Source organism: Phoca vitulina, unplaced genomic scaffold (genome assembly GCF_004348235.1).
Source record: "Phoca vitulina isolate PV1807 unplaced genomic scaffold, GSC_HSeal_1.0 scaffold60, whole genome shotgun sequence".
Lineage (NCBI taxonomy): Eukaryota > Metazoa > Chordata > Mammalia > Carnivora > Phocidae > Phoca > Phoca vitulina.
Window position 1 is genome coordinate 7768236 of NW_022589763.1, and position 15786 is coordinate 7784021.

General features: G+C 43.6%; 1 protein-coding gene across 1 annotated transcript in view; it reads right to left on the reverse strand.

Annotated features, from left to right (window-relative positions):
* Positions 1 to 15786, reverse strand: part of MID1 (midline 1) — a 585480-nt gene that overhangs the window by 564347 nt on the left and 5347 nt on the right. The window contains exons 2-4 of the mRNA XM_032391085.1: positions 10157 to 10235; positions 7094 to 7202; positions 5275 to 5498 (exon numbers count right to left, since the gene is read on the reverse strand). The gene's annotated coding sequence lies outside the window, so the exon portion shown is untranslated. The remainder of the gene's footprint in view (positions 1 to 5274; positions 5499 to 7093; positions 7203 to 10156; positions 10236 to 15786) is intronic.

Consider the following 15786-nt stretch of genomic DNA (forward strand, 5'->3'; position numbering starts at 1 on the left):
GAACTCTGTACATCTCTGCAACTTTCCTGTAAAAATAAAACTATTCTAAAACTTAGTTTATTACCAAAAAATGCCTAGCAGAGTAGCACCCAGGCCAGAAGTACACGTTAATAATAGCTGTTACTATTATTGTGACCTGTATATGTAAATCATATGAGGAATGATCCCAACAAGAAGACCGTCATCTTGATTCAACATTTTTGGGAGAAACTAGGAGCTGTTCTTGGAGACTGGGGTTGAGGGAAGAGAGGAGAAGAGAAGAACAAAGGGGAGATGGAGAGGCCATGGACACTGTAGATTTTGTGTCTAGCAGAGCCACGCCTGTAACTTCTGACATGGGACCCAGTTGGTTTTCTTCAGAGTCTGTCATTATTTTCTTCATTCAATTGTTCTCCGTTCTGAGCCCAACCTCCTCTCTCATTCTGCCTGCGGGCACTCACGAACATGCGCGCACACACGTGCCCCGCCAGAATGTCAGCTTGAAGGCAGAGGCCTTATCGGATTCGTCACTTCTGTATCTACCCAGCACAGCACTTGACATGGGGTAGAAACTATCTGTATTTGCTGAATGAAGGACATGATACCACCGACCATCAAAGGGTGGAGGGAAAATGCTCTGTTTGGACTAGAACTAGAATCCTTTTCATATATGTTTTCTCCTCCTAGCCTTCTTATAGCTCCCCTACCACTCAAAACATAAAAGTGCCCAAGCAAAGAAACACCAGCACCACTCCATTGCCCAAATAACCTCGCATGGGGGGAGAGGGAGGGGGGGCCCCCACATTTGGGTCCAGATCGGCTGCCCCATGTAGTAGTTTACATTTGCAACGATAGGTGATAGAGCTTAAACAGAAATACCGTAGTAACCGCTGTCCTATATCGTACCTCATGTTTTCTATTTAATTTAAGCCTCACACAGATTTGGTTAGGTAAGCAAGGCAGATGTTCTTAGCTCCACTGGAGAAACATAAACATTTCTGAAAAGGAAGGAAGGAAGGGAGGAAAGGAGAAAGAACGGGGAGAAGGGAGAGGGAAAGAGAAGATAGACCTGTAAGGTGGCCACAGCATTCATACAATTAATGGGTCACTGTATTAGTCTCCCGGGGCCCCCATAACAAACTCCCGCAGATGGGCTGGCTTAAGCAACGGACATGTATTTTCCCAGTTCCGAAGCCTGGGAGTCTGAGCTCCAGGTGCCACGGGGGTGCTGCCTTGCTGGGTCCTCATCTGGTGGACAGAGGGAACTGTGGTGTCTCTTTGTCTTACAAGGACACCAGCCCTGCCAGACTGACACCCCACTCTTAGGGCCTCATTGGATTTAATTACCTCCTTAAAGGCCCATCTCCAAATACAGTCACATCTCAGGTTAAGGCTTCAACTCATGAACTTGGTTGGGGGGCGGGGCACAAGTGAGTCCATACAAAGATGTTCTCTGACCAGGGGCAAGAGGGTTAACAGGACGAGCAGGGAGGGACAATTAGTTGGACCGGGGGTCAGCAAACTAGGGCCTGCAGGCCTACTCGGAAGACCACCTTTATTTTGTGAATAAACCTGTACTGGTGCACGGCCACACCCACCATGGACAAACCGCCCAGGCTTCTGCTAGGAGGCACAGTTGAGCAGCTGCCACAGAGTCTGGCTCACAAAGCCCCAGTTACTCTGCAGCCCTTCACAGAAGTGCACCCACTCCCGGCTTAGGCCAATACAGGATTGCTTGTTTTATCCGGAAGACAACTCCCTAGGTTGCATTCTTGCCACTTTGAAGATAAGGCAGTGGGGGCTCTACAAGGAGAAGTGACTGCCACATTCATAGCCAGCAAGCCTGGAGAAGATCTCGAACATTCGGAAAGGTGCCCTTTCCAGGCCACCCCACCACAGGACCTAGGGCTTTTCTCCTAGACCTTGGAATCGCCTGTGGCCTGGGTAAATGGTCCCGCCAGCTCCATGGCTTTCCCTCTCAGCCTCACAGACTGTTGTGACTCAGGCCCGAATGTCCCACTGTCTTCATTCATACCTTACTAGTTTTTGCTTAGATCTATTTTAGGTGGTCGGTTTCTTGAAATTTTATTTTCTTTCAGTTTGTTTTGTGCCAGGGCATGTGTTTTGTATGATTAGCATTCACATAGAAAGCAGATCACTTGCATTAAGGGAGCCTTGCAAATAATTATGTAGACCTTAACGGGTTTCCAGGGACAATTTCGGGACTGTTAGTCCTAAATGCAATTGCTGGTCCTTTTCATTATTAGACAGTATGTTTCCTTTTCAGCATCCGACATTGAACTCAGGGTGCTTTCCTTATTGTATCTATTACAACTCGGGTTCCTGTTTATTGAGGCATTTGTCAATAGGAAACAGTTCTTAGATCCATCTTTGAATTAGTGGAGACATTCCTCAAATGTGAATCCAGAGCCTTTTCATTAGGCCTACAGTAGAATTTAAGGAAGCAAAACGGCAACTGGGATTACTTTTACTATTGGCTAAAGGATCTCTTACTAGGACTTGGCTTCTTGATCTTCCTGTGCATACAAGTGATCTGCATGGGGGCGCCCGGGTGGCTCAGATGGTTAAGCATCTGCCTTCGGCTCAGGTCATGATCCCAGGGTCCTGGGATCGAGTCCCACATCGGGCTCCCTGCTCCTTGGGAGCCTGCTTCTCCCTCTGCCTCTCTCTCTCTGTCTCTCATGAATAAATAAATAAAACCTTTAAAAAAAAAAAAATGATCTGCATGCAGAGTGTTGCTGCTTTCGTGTATCCACATCATTTCCTCTGAGCAGCGGCCTCGTTCCCACTTCACGTGGTCCTAGGTGGGCTGCCAGGTACAACGTTCCAGGCCCCTGCAAATCATATCGCCCCATTCTACCCTGAGACACAGCAGCTGATGCCAGGGAAACTATGTGACCCGATAGGAGCCAAGTCCCCAGAATGTTAAAGAAGTTGGGAGAGAGGCCATCAAACAAAGGGACGCTGCGCTGAGGGAGGGAGGCAGAGCCCCCCAGATCCAGCCCTTCTTGAGGTCTTGCCCACCCCTGGACTTCCTGGGCATGTGAACAAATGCATTCCTTTGTCTGCTTAACTAATCCAAGTCAGACTTCTCACTCAAAATCCAAAAGGTCCTCACTAATATAACATACTTCCAGATTTTCCGAGTGTCCTCAGAAATATGCATCAGCAACTCCCAGAGGGCACAGGGCACTGGGCATTGGGATCCACGGGTCCCCCTCCTAGCTGCAATCTTAGAAGTCCTAAGCCATCCCTCTGCCAGGTCAGAGGGCCTTAGAAATGGACACGGGATGTAACATCATTTCTCGGATATGCGTATGCCTTCTGTGATGCGCACCGTACGTGCTGGACTTGCTGTCCTGAGTTCTACATCTCCCTGTCCTTTGGCCTGTCTTGGGGTAGAAGCAAGACAAAAACCTTATGCTGGGACACTGATGGTATCGAGCTGGGGAAAAGACCACATAGGCTTAACGGCTGGGCCCACAATACTGATAATGCTTGAGAGAGTGAGCTAGCCACTCTGGCAACCAGTCTGGTGCCAGGGTTGGACCCCAAACCTACCAGTGGGCCCAAGCACGGCCGACATAATGAGGAGGAGAAATACAGCCCCATGCCCCCCTCCAAGTGGCTGCAAAATTACCCCTTTGGCGAAGATCCATTGTTTTTCCTTCTTTGTTTTCCAAAAGATACCTCTCTGAACCTGTCTAAACTCTGCATCACTAGATTCTTCAACTGTCACCTGAAGTGTTAGCTATGACTCAGAGTTTCCTGCGAGAAACTCTATAACCTCCCCCTCTCCAGAGGAAAGGACCTGACTGAGGCCTGCCCACACCAGCCAAAACTCTGTGCCAAGTGGCTGGGAGACGCCTTAACGCCGTGTGAACTGCGCGCTTACGTGTGTTTGCAGGTACTGATAAATAAGCACACTTCTTTGCTGTCTCAGTTCTTCGCAGTTTAACTTGGCTTCCTCTGTTTCAGACTGATGGGAACTGAAGTCAGTTCTTAAGACCCACAGGGAAGGAAAGCTCTTTGTGTTAAAGGCGGTCCGCCAAGGTGCTAATTCCATCTTCAGTAGGTTTTTCCCAGGACTGTGCTCCTCATCCAGGAATTTCTCTGAGCTTGGTGGTTCCCGCGTCCAAATTCCAGCTTTGAATAAATAAACCAGCCAAAGTGCTCGGGTGCCTCAGGGAACAGCAGGGCGGTTTCTGAACCTCCATCGCCCCCCAGTGGCAAATCTTTTTTTGTCAGGGATATTCTTACTCAAAAGGCTTAAGAATTCTTCCCTCCGAAGTTGTTTTTCTTTTAAAAAAAATTTTTTTTTTTTTAATTCTCACACTGAAGATCATGAAAAGTTTGTGTGGGGTGTGTTAGTAATGTCAAACTAATAGTTGCTGGGTCACGGGGTCACAGATTCATGCAATTGACAAGAAATATGCAATTGGATAGATCTCACCAAGTGGGGAGCCCCTTTAAAAAATTCCTACTTATCATAGCTGCAAAGTCCAGTATGAAAGTGATTACCTCAAATAAGTTTTTTTTTTATTTAGAGGATCCAGACCTGGGTTTCCATTTTTTCTGGTCCAATTAAACCGCTACTAATAACTATGACTTTTGGGGACTTGTGCTATCCCTTTGTAAACTTTCCCACCATAAAATGTTTTGTAACATTGCCCAAGGAGGTGAGAAAATATTCAAACCAATAAAAGTGAAGGTTTATAAATCACATATGTATGACTTTGCAAAAGCCAACATCGAACCCACACAAAGTACACAGAAATACCATTGTCAGGTTGGCAAAACTTTCAGCAGATTATGCATGAAGTGGCAGAACGAAATGAATAAAAGTTTTAGCGATTTCAAACTTCAAGCAGATGAAACCCCAAAATAGGTGACAGAGGTGCCCTGAGTCATCAAACATAGATAGTTTAACGACACTAAATAGTCTCAATGGTCAGTAGGGAGTGATGTACAAGATTTAATTCATCACCCACTCATCCACCCACCTACTATCCCATCCAATCCTCATCCATTCATCCAGCCACCCATCAGCCCATCCTCCCACCTACCCACTTAGACAGGTTGAGAAAGGCATCCTATGGAAAACAAAGGAGAACAAGTGGGTCTTCAGTGCAGGGATGATTTTGCAGCCACTTAGTGGTGTGCTGTGGGCTCTGTTTCTCTTTCCTGATGACCTGCATCTACCCATCTCTACATTAGGCAGGTGCCAGGCACTGTGTGAGGTGCCAAGGAGAAAAGATGAATAAGATGCAGTACCTGCTTTCATGGTTCCAGAAGCAAAAGAGAGTTTTCAGACTTTTCAATCTGGTCTCTACTCTGAGGCTCCATTCTCAGAGAAGGTGGAAATAAGCAGTACCAAATCACTAAGTCCTGAAAAGACTCTCAGTGGGTGGCATCCAGATGGCCTAGAGACCTAGTTGGGCTTGGTTGCATACAGTAGAGATGAGAACTCATCCAGCTACAGCCATTGAATATTTTCTCTGAAAAACAAAAGGTGGGTTCTTTGGGATTCCAAAAATACAAACTATTTTGTGGGAGAGAACATATGAAACAGCCAAGGAACACTTTCATAGCATAATAAGCTCACAAATTTGCATTAAATACAGTCAGTGCTTTTTATGGCTGGTATAAATTATTTCACCTCATTTTCTAGAAAAGGAAGAACTAGAATTGAGGAAAGCAAGTCCAGACTAAAGAAGCTTACCTTCAGCTCAGAAAAGGGAAGGTTCTTGCTCCCTACCCACAATGGAGTTCATATTCCAACATAGTTTTCAGACCACAGTGAATTCTTTTGGTTTACCACCTGCTATGCTTCGCCCCCATGCCCCTTTTAGCTTAGAGACCAGGCTCAGAGTCCTGTAAATAATACTAACCCGGTGCTAACCTCCTACACACCAAGCATTCCTGCCACTCCTAAATCCTGAGCGGAAGTGCATGTCCTTCAGCTTCCTTTACTCAGATCTTATTTCCTTTCTGGACAGAACATTCTCCTCCTCTGGCCACCCCTCTCCTCTACCCCCACTTTGAAGGATAAACTTCATCAAATCTCTTTCAAATCCCAGTGGTCTGGGGGCCTCATTATTAGTGCCAAAGCACATCTTCTTGTGCGTGTCGAGCATAATATCTTGCACATAGTAGGTCCTCAATAATTTGTTAAAAGCAAGGGAGGGACACCTGAGTGGCTCAGTCGGTTAATCGTCTGCCTTCAGCTCAGGTCATGATTCTAGGGGCTTGGGATCAAGTCCCACATTGGGCTCCTTGCTCAGCAGGGAGCCTGCTTCTCCCTCTGCCTGCCTCTCTCCCTGCTTGTGCGCTCTCTCTCTCTCTCTCTCTCTCTGACAAATAAATAAATAAAATCTTTAAAAAAAATAAAAGCAAGGAAAAGGTGGATGGTGGGGAGAGAAGGATGGGAGGAAGAAGGAAGGATGGAAGGGAGAGAGTAAGGGAAAACAGAGAATAATATAGAAAGGAAAGGTAGAGAAAAGAATTATTTTATAAGGACCCGACGTTCCCACTGATAAACACCACCCAACAACGAAACACTCCCTTGTCCTCCTTAGGAAATGACCTAAGCATACTGCTGAGGTTTCTTTTCAGGGATATAACTTTCATCAAACAAATTAATCTATTGGAGTTCCTGGTTCAAAGTGATGGTTCTCAGTGTTTTCTCATACTCTGGGGGCCAGACTGAGCTGTTCACTGTTACAATAAAATAATAGCCACACGCAAACATGCACACATTAATTTTCAGGAATCTTTAAATGAACAGCAAGAGTGTTCTTAATTTTAACCCTTTCTCCAGCACACATGGAGGTGGAGTTCTCACATATGTTGTCACGTGCTCATAGAGAACGAAGCAGATGAACACACAACAACAACCAAAAAGTCAAGTGAAGTTCCCAGAAATGGAATTTCTTGTAAATATTTAACCACCAGTATAAGACACAATCAGTTGTTTCTATTTCATCTGAGGCAGAAAATCTGTATTGCATCATGTTCACAAGGAGTACCAGTGCATTCCCATTTTAGCAGCCATTCCTCAGTGTGAGGAATTCCAACACCACAGCAGGCTCACCTGGGGATAAATGGGTCTGCACAGAGGGGCCTTGCAGGTGGGCCTCAAACCACATCAGTGCACATACTCCTCTCTCACCTTGGGCGGCTCAGTGCTTAGCACGGCAATACTGCAAAAAGCAATGAATTAAAGAATAAGACCACTTTGAGCAATTATAAAGGAATTTTAAAAAATACACCGAGTAGGGGCGCCTGGGTGGCTCGTTGTTAAGCGTCTGCCTTCAGCTCAGGTCATGATCCCAGGGTCCTGGGATCGAGCCCCGCATCGGGCTCCCTGCTCCACGGGAAGCCTGCTTCTCCCTCTCCCACTCCCCCTGCTTGTGCTCCTGCTCTCGCTATCTCTCTCTGTCAAATAAATAAATAAAGTCTTTTAAAAAAATAAAAAGTAATAATAAACTGAGTATATTATTATTACTAAAATTGTTATGTAAATAAAGGTAGGGGCAAATTATATCATTATTCTAAATAGTGGACTAATCATACTCATCTCTACTAGTCGCTAAATATGTTACAAAGCTGAATTCGTTTAGGGTAACTGAAAACTTTAGATAAATGCTCTTGCTTCCACATGAGAGAAGAGAGAGAAGCAGTTTTCTCTCACTATGAGGTAGTTTAAAGTAGAGCTTCTTGAACTATCTGCAATGGAGGACTAGGGTTTTTTTTAATTTCTAATCACAGACCAATATTTTTGTAAAACAACAAAAACAAAAAATTACTAATGAAATAAAAAGCAAACACACAAAACGCAAGCTGAAGTTCAGATTCACTAAATATAAAATCACTTAAACTGCTGCAAAAGTTTCCAAATGCTTGCTCTTGATCTCTGTATATTTTTGTATGAACAACACATAGGGTACTCTAAAACCTTGCCATCTAAAGTATGGTCCTTGGACCAGCAGCACCGGCATCACCTGGGCACTTGTGAGGACATGGACTCTCATCCTCCACCTAGACTCACTGAATCAGAATCTACATTTTAACATGATCCTGGAGGGATCTGTGTGCACATTCAAGTATGAGAAGCATCGGTCCAAACCATAAAATCAAAAGCAACTGTACAGGCACGTAGACATACGCATATAACTTTAAGACCAGAGTGTTTTATGATCAACTCACCATATTTTATATAATAGGTATTTAATAAATTCACCCTTAAGCAAAGTTTAAGCCATTGTCAGCTAGGCCTGGCCTCCCTATCCCCTGGAGCTCAAGATCTGATTCACTTGAATCTCCAGATCCATGGAAGATCAAGTTTCCCTAAGTTATATGATACTTCCCAAGGACTCATGTTCCCATGGTCACCCCTGCCTGTGGATTCCTCTTTCTGCCTGTGCTGGCTCAGTTCACGTTAACTTAGATAGCAAACAACCCCTTTATCATCTTCTATGGAAGTCCATTCACCAAAGCATTTGTTGATTTTGCTACAACTCATAATAAAACAGAGACATATGGAGACTTTGTGAACATGATTAAGAAAACTATATCTAAGCCAATCTAAAAGTTAACACAACGAAACATTCCCACAAAATTTTGAAATGCCCACCACCACTTCCATTATTTAATATTTTGCTGGTAGTGCCTAGCCCATGTAATTAGCAGCGCAAAGAAATTTTAGGCATTAGAATGGGAAATGAGGAAGTAAAGTTATTATTAGTTGAGATGATATGAAAGAATCCCCAGAAAACCCAATATAAACAAAAAATAAGACCAAAGACAATAAGAAAATTCAAAACATTGTAGAACATAAGGTGAATGTAGCCAAGCCAATAGCTTTCATAAATATGCCAACACTAAGTTTGAAGACATAAGGAAAGAAAGGATTTCCCTTCCATTGCAACAACAAAGTTTAAATACCAAGAAATAAGCTCATCAAAAAATATTTAAGATTTGAAGAAACACTTAAAAATGGTATTGAGGGACACAAAAGAAGAACTGAACATTTGGGAGGGTCCTCCATATTCTTGTATAGGATGACTCATTTTTCTAAAGAGTTCTCATCTTCTTAAATTAATATACAAATTTAACATAATCCCAATGAAATTACCATCCAGGTTTTAAAAAAACTTGACCAGCCAACTACAAATTTGATTCAGAAATATAAATACACGAAAGTATCAAGAAAAATTCTGAAAAAGAAGTGTAATGAGAGGTTAGTGATTTGCAAGATGGTCCCAATATGTCAATGAATGTGGTATTGGTGTGTTCTTAGATATGACAATGGCTCAGAGCAAAAAATCCAAAAATAGGTCCAAGAATACATGGGGATTTAATGTCTTAATAACGAAGAGACATCTCAAATCTAAGTATAGGGGTGTCTGGGGGGGATAGTTTATTGGATAAATCATCCTGGGACAATTGAGTAATTGTTTGAAAAATATAGAAGGGGATTGGAGCTGCAACTTATTCCTTACACCAGGATAAATTTCAAATATATTAATGTTTTAAAATAAAAAGTGAAAACTTTTAAAAACTTGAAAAAATATGAAAGAATTTATTTAGAACTTGAAAAGAAAATACTTCTGACTATGCTATTAATACCCAGAAACCGTAAAAGAAAAGGCTGCAAATTAAGTTGCACAAAAATTACTCAAAGCAAAACTCACCATAAGAAAAAACCCAAGAAAAATGATGAAAAGAAAACACGTCTAACTTATTGTTATGGACTGAACTCTGTCCTACTCAAAATTCACACGTTGAAGCCTTAACCCCAAATATCATTTTAGGGCTAGTAATCTTTAGGGAGGTGATTAAAGTTAAAAGAAATCATACGGAATTAGACAAATACTACATGATTTCACTTACATGTGAAATCTGAAAAACAAAACAAACAAATGAAACTCATAGATACAGACAACAGACTGGTGATTATCGGGGGGGAAGCGGGTTGGGGGTGGGCAAAACGGGTGAAGGAAGCCACCTGTATGATGATGGATGGTAACTAGACTTATTGGGGTAATCACTCTGTAGTGTATGCAAATATTGAACTCAGCAGAAGTTGACATTGCAGTCCTGAGTCTGAAATCTGTAGGACAGGCTGTCAGGGAAACATTTCCTGAGTGCCTACCATATGCTGGACATGAGGCCAGTCTCAGAGTCCGTGGAACGGGTGGGGCATGGTCCCCACCAACAGCCTCATCAATACCCTAGGGAGCAAGACAGACATACATTCAGACAATTTCATTTATTGTGGCTAATTTATAAAGTTACTGTGGGAATATAAAGAAAATGTATTTAGCCATGGCCTTTACTCTGGAGGAGATGACCTCTGAATGGACTTTTTTTTGACAGAGAGAGACACAGCGAGAGAGGGAACACAAGCAGGGGGAGCGGGAGAGGGAGAAGCAGGCTTCCCGCTGAGCAGGGAGCCCGATGCGGGGCTTGATCCCAGGACCCTGGGATCATGACCTGAGCCAAAGGCAGACGCTTAAAGACTGAGCCACCCAGGCGCCCCTACCGTTTTATTTTTAAATGTACAATTCAGTGGCATTAAGCACATTTACAGAGTTGGGCAACCATCACCCTGAATTGACCACTAAAGGCTAAGTACGGGTTATTCCAATGTAGCAGACATTGTCACATGCTATAGAAGTCACATTCTCTCCCCACCTCCATTTTTTTTTTTTTTTTTACACAAATGGTATCATACTTCACACAGTGTTTTCACTCTTGTTCTTCTTTACCTAAAATATCTTGGAGGTTTTCCATATAGTTACATAAAACATTCCTTTTGCTTTTTACTTAACAGTTGTATACTATTCCACTGTCTGGATTAATATAATTTATGTAAGTGGTCTTTCACTGATTATATAAATTTGGATAGTTTCTAATACTTTCCTATTACAAACAATACTACAATGAGTAATAATACACTTACATCATTTCTCACATCTTTAAGCGTATCTATGGAGTATGAAAGAAAATGGAATTGTGGGGGACCAGAGGAATTGTGGGAAAGAACAGAGAACTGTGGGAAACAAGGGGAATTGTGGGAGAGAACACGGAATTGTAGGAGACAAGAGAAATTTTGGGAGAGAATAGGGAATTATGGGGGACAGGAGGAATTTTGGGAGAGAACAGGGAATTGTGGGGAACTGGACAAATTTTGGGAGAGAACAGAATTGTGGGGGAACAGAGGAACTGTGGGAGAGATTGGAGAATGGTGGGGAACAAGAGGAATTGTGGAAGAGAAGAGAGAATTGTGGGAAACAAGGATAGCTGTGGAAGAGGAGAGAATTGTGGGACAGAATGGGGGAATTATGGGAGAGAATAGAGAATTGTGGGCAACAAGAGGAATTGTGGGAAAGAACAGAACTGTGGGAGATAACAGGGAATTGTGGGGGGAAAGGAGAATTGTGGGAAACAAGGAAAATTGTGGGAGAGAACAGAGACTTGTGGGAAACCAGGGAAATTGTGGGAAAGAATAGAGAATGGTGGGAAAATAGGGAATTGTGGGAGAGAACAGAGACCTGTGGGTGAGCAGAGGAATTGTGGGAGAGAACAGAAAACTATGGGAACAAGGGGAAATACTGAAAGAAAATAGAATTGTGGGGGACCAGAGGAATTGTGGGAAACAAGTGGAATTATGGGGAAACACAGAGAATTGTGGGAGAAAACAGGGAATTATGGGAGGAAAAAGGGAATTGTGTGAGGCAAGGGGAATTATGGGAAAGAATAGACAAAAGAATAGAGAATTGTGGGTGTGACAGGGAATTGTGGGAAAGAACAGAAAATTGTAGGAGAGAACAGAGAATTGTGGCAAACAACAGAGATTTGTGGAAAGTAAGGGGAATTGTGGAAGAGAACAGAATTGTTGGGGACCAGAGGGCTTGTAGGAGAGAATACAGAACGGTAGGAAACAAGGGGAATTGTGGGAGAAAACAGGGAATTGTGGGAAACAATAGGAACTGTGGGAAAGCATGGAGGATTGTGGGAGACAAAGAGAACTGTGGAAAAGAACAGCGAATTGCGGGAAACAAGGGGAACTGTAAAAGAAAACAGAACTGTGGAGGACCAAAGGGATTGTCAGAGAGAAAAAACAGTGGTATGGGAGCAGAGGAATCATGGGAGAGAACAAAATCGGTGGACCACAAGAAATGTGGGAGGGAATAGAGAATGTTGGGAATCAAGGGGACTTGTGGGAGAGAACAGTTAATTGTGGGAGACAAGAGGAATTGTGGGAGAAAAGAGAATTATGGGAGAAAACAAGGAACTGTGGGAAACAATAGGAATTGTGGGACAGCATGGAGACTTGTGGGAGACAAAGGGAATTGTGGGAGAGAACAGAATTGTGGGAGAGCAGAGGAACTGTGGGAGAAAACAGAGACTTATGGGAAACAAGGGGAATTGTGGGAGAGAGCAGAGAACTGTGCGGGAGCAGAGGAATTGTGGGAAAGAACAGGGAATCGTGGGAAACAATGGGAACTGTGGGAAAGCATGGATAATTGTGAAAAACAACAGGAATTGTGGAGAGAAGAGCTAATTGTGGGAGAGAACAAGGAATTGTGCAGGAACAGGAATTGTGGGAGAAAACAGAGAATGGTGGGAAACAAGGGGAATTATGGGAATGAACAGGGAATTGTGGGAAACAATGTGAATTGTGGGAAAGCATGGAGAATTGTGGGAGGCAAAGGGAACTATGGGAGCTATCTGGCAATTGTGGGTAACAAGGGGACTTGTGGGAAAGAACAGGGAATTATGGGGGTTAAGAGGAATTGTGGGAGAGAAGAGAATTATGGGAGAGAACAAGGTGGGAAACAATAGGAATTGTGGGAGACAAAGAGAATTGTGGGAGAGAACAGGGAATTGTGGGTAACAAGGGAGAATGGTGATATAGGACAAGGAATTATGGGAAATAACAGGAATTCTGGGAAATCACGGAGAATTGTGGGAGACAAAGGGGATTGTGGGCGAGAACAGAGAATTATGGGAAATGGGACTTGTGGGAGAGAACAGGGAATTGCGGGTAACAAGGGAGAATGGTGGGAGAGGACAAGGAATTGTGAGAAATAACAGGAATTATGGGAAAACATGGAGAACTGTGGGAGTCAAAGGGGACTATGGGAGAGAATAGGGAAGTGGGGGGGAGCAGAAGTATCATGGGAGAGAACAGAATTGTGGGGGAGCAGAGAAATTGTGGTAGAGAACAGAATTGTGGGAGAGAACAGGGAATTGTAGGAAACAAGGGGAACTGTGGGAAAGCATGGATAATTGTGGGAGACAATGTGGAAAAGAACAGAGACTTGGAAACAAGGGGAATTGTGAAAGACTACACAACTGTGGGGGACCAGAGGGACTGTCAGAGAGAACAGACAATGGTATGAGAGCAGAGGAATTGTGGAAGAGAACAAAATTGGGGGACCACAGGAAATGTGGGAGGGAATAGAGAATGTTGGGAAACACGGGGACTTGCGGGAGAGAACAGGGAATTGTGGGGGACAAGAGGAATTATGGGAGAAAAGAGAATTATGGGAGAGAAGAGGGAACTGTGGGAAACAATAGCAATTGTGGGAAAGCATGGAGACTTGTGGGAGACAAAGGGAATTGTGGGAGAGAACGGAATTGTGGGAGAGCAGAGGAATTGTGGGAGAAAACAGACACTTGTGGGAAACAAGGGGAATTGTGGGAGAGAACAAAGAACTGTGGGGGAGAAGAGGAATTGTGGGAGAGAACAGGGAATTATGGGTAGCAAGTGAGAATGGTGGGAGAGGACAAGGAATTGTGGGAAATAACAGGAATCCTGGGAAAGCATGGAGAATTGTGGGAGACAAAGGGAACTGCGGGAGAGAAGAGCTAATTGGAGAGTACAGAGAACTGTGGAAAACAAGGGGACTTTTGGGAGAGAATAGAGAAGTGCAGGGGAGCTAAGGGATTATGGGAGAAAACAATTGTGGGGGAGCAGAGGAATTTTTAGGAAAGAACAGAATTGTGGGAGAGAACAGGGAATTGTGGAGCAGAAGAATTTTAGGAGAGAACAGGATTGTTGGAGAGAACAGAGAATTCTGGGAAACAACAGGAACTGTGGGACAGCATGGAGAATTGTGGGAGACAAAGGGAATTGTGGGAGAGAGCAGAGAATTCTGGGGGAGCAGAGGAATTGTGGGAGAGAACAGAATTATGGGGGAACCAGTGAAATTGTGGGAGAGAAGAGGAATTGTGGGAAAGCATGGAGAATTATGGGAGACATAAGGGAACTGTGGGAAGAGAACAGAGAATTGTGGGGGAGCATGGAGACTTATGGGAGACAAAGGGAATTGTGGGAGAAAGCAGAGAATTCTGGGGGAAGAGAGGAATTGTGGGAGAGAACAGAATTATGGGGGACCAGTGGAATTGTGGGAGAGAACAGAGAATTGTGGGAAAGCATGGACACTTATGAGAGACAAAGGGAATTGTGGGAGAGAGCAGAGAATTCTGGGGGAGCAGCGAAATTGTGGGAGAGAACAGAATTATGGGGGACCAGTGGAATTGTGGGAGAGAACAGGAATTGTAGGAAAGCACGGAGAATTGTGGGAGACAAAAGGAACTGTAGGAGATAAGAGGGAATTGTGGGAAACAAGATGACTTGTGGGAGAGAACAAGGAATTGTGGGGGACCAGAGGAATTGTGGGAGAGGACAGAGAATTGTGAGAAAGCATGGAGACTTATGGGAGACAAAGGGAATTGTGGGAGATAGCACAGAATTGTGGGAAACAAGGGAGCTTGTGAGAGAGAACAAGGAATTGTGGGAGAGCAGAGGAACTGTGGGAGAGAACAGAATTGTGGGGCACCAGAGGGGTTGTGGGAGAATATAGAGAATTGTGGGAAACAAGCAGAATTGTGGGAAAGAACAGAGTAGTGTCGGGGAGCAGAGGAATTGTGGGAGAGAACAGAATGGTGGGGGACCACAGGGAGTGTGGGAGAGAATAGAGAATGGTGGGAAACAAGGGAAATTGTCAGAGAGAACAGGGAATTGTGGGAAACAAGAGAAATTGTGGAAGAGAACAAAGAATTGTGGGAAACAATAAATTGTGGGAAGGAAAAGAATTGTGGAGAGACTAGGAAATTGTGGGAAAAGGGAAGAATTGTAGGAGACAAGGGGAATTGTGGGAGAGAACAGAGAATTGTAAGAAGAAAAAAGACAACTGTGAGATAAAACAAGAAATGTGGGAGAAAAGAGTATTATGGGAGAAGAGAGAATTGTGAGAGATAATGGTATACTCGATAAGAGAATGAAGAATTGTTAGAAATAAAGGGAATTGTGAGAGAAACAATTGTGGGAGATAAGGGGAAAAATTGTGCGAAAGAAGAGACAATTGAGGGAGTGAATAGAGAATTGTACTTGAGAGGGATTTGTGGGAGATGTGGAATTGTGGATGACAGAAAATGATGGGAGAGAATAAAGAATTGTTGGAGAGAACAGAGAATTATACTTGAGAGAGGGAATTGTAGGAAAGAACAGGGAATATGGGGCAAAAGGGAATTGTTGAAGTGACAAGGAATTGTGGGAGTCACAGAGAAGTGAGAAAGAGAAGGGAGAATTGTGGCAAGTAGAGAATTGTGGGGAAAACAGAATTGTCGGAGAAAAGAGGAATTCTGAGGAACAAAGAGAATTGTTGGAAAAAATAGGGAATTATAGTAGACAAGTGGAATTCTGGGAAAGAATGGGGAATTCTGGAAAACAACAGGGAATTGTGGGTGTGATAGAAAATTTTGGGAGAC